The following is a 1,144-nucleotide window of genomic DNA, read 5'->3' on the forward strand; positions in this document are numbered from 1 at the left end:
GGTGAGTCGGCCACAAGGAGGCCCGAGAAATTACTACCATACCCCACTGACAGAGCCCGATCTCGTCCGATCTTGGAAGCAAAACGGTGGTGGGCTGGGTCAGTATCTGTGAGGGTGACCCCCAGAGAATACCCGGTGTTGTAATTCGTGACCTTCTCGACTCTAAACCAACAGCAGGATCACCACTTTCTCCTTCAATCATTTCTTTTGCTCACCTTCCGTACCGTCTCTTTTGATATGTCATAGATTCAATTGGTCCAATACCAATAAGGATCTATACTCCTCCTAACATCTTGGTACATTGACCCTCTGAGGTCCTATTAATACATGCAGAGCTTGTGCTGGTTGGATAGGAACAGGATGTAGAGCAATAGTGTCTACATCCCTCCTGGAGTCTACCAATATAGACTAACCAGAACATTTCCAATTTTCTTTAAAGATTGTAACACTGGTTGTGGCCTATACACACCCCAACCTGTACAGTTTGATCAGTCACATCAACAGATATGGCATCTTTCAGAGAAGCTGGTGGGCTGAATCATAATTGTATGTAGCAATACAGAATTAATTGTGGTGGATAACACAAGTGTGGATTTTTTCTTAGAATAATTAAAAATAAAAGTTATGTCTTAATATCTTCATATTAACATATACATAAAAAAAGAGTGCACCCACACAAGAGTCTTCTGTATTTTCCTCTTTTCCTAGTTTGTTTCTGACTCTGGGTGCACCACCAGACCCTTTAATTACAACACGAATCATACGTGTATATTAGATGTTATACTGGTACTGTAGTATTATTATTATTATGAATTATCTCTTGGAACCTTCAGAATACTGGTGTGGAATCACGTCTACTTTGTGAGAGACTTCCTGTAGGTGGCAGCCTCGGACTTAGCAAATTGCTGTGTCCCTAAAAGGACAGTGGCATCAGATCAGTCCCATGCAGAGCAGCTACAAGAGTAAGAGGTGGAAGTGGACACAAATTGCTAGTAACTATCTTAATTGGATTTAAATCTACTCCCCGGATTCTAGGTTTCATCTAGCTTCGAGGTATGAAGTATCATCTGAGTGTCACTCAGTTACACCACTATAACTATTGGCAGTGATGAGTGAATATTTTGCAGCACTGCATTGCTTCTAA

General features: G+C 41.2%; 1 pseudogene; it reads left to right on the forward strand.

Moving 5' to 3' along the window:
* The first annotated feature begins 28 nt into the window (after window positions 1–28).
* Window positions 29–147, forward strand: LOC135016943 (5S ribosomal RNA; annotated as a pseudogene).
* Window positions 148–1,144: the final 997 nt, after the last annotated feature.

This window comes from Pseudophryne corroboree, unplaced genomic scaffold (assembly GCF_028390025.1).
Source record: "Pseudophryne corroboree isolate aPseCor3 unplaced genomic scaffold, aPseCor3.hap2 scaffold_306, whole genome shotgun sequence".
NCBI lineage: Eukaryota > Metazoa > Chordata > Amphibia > Anura > Myobatrachidae > Pseudophryne > Pseudophryne corroboree.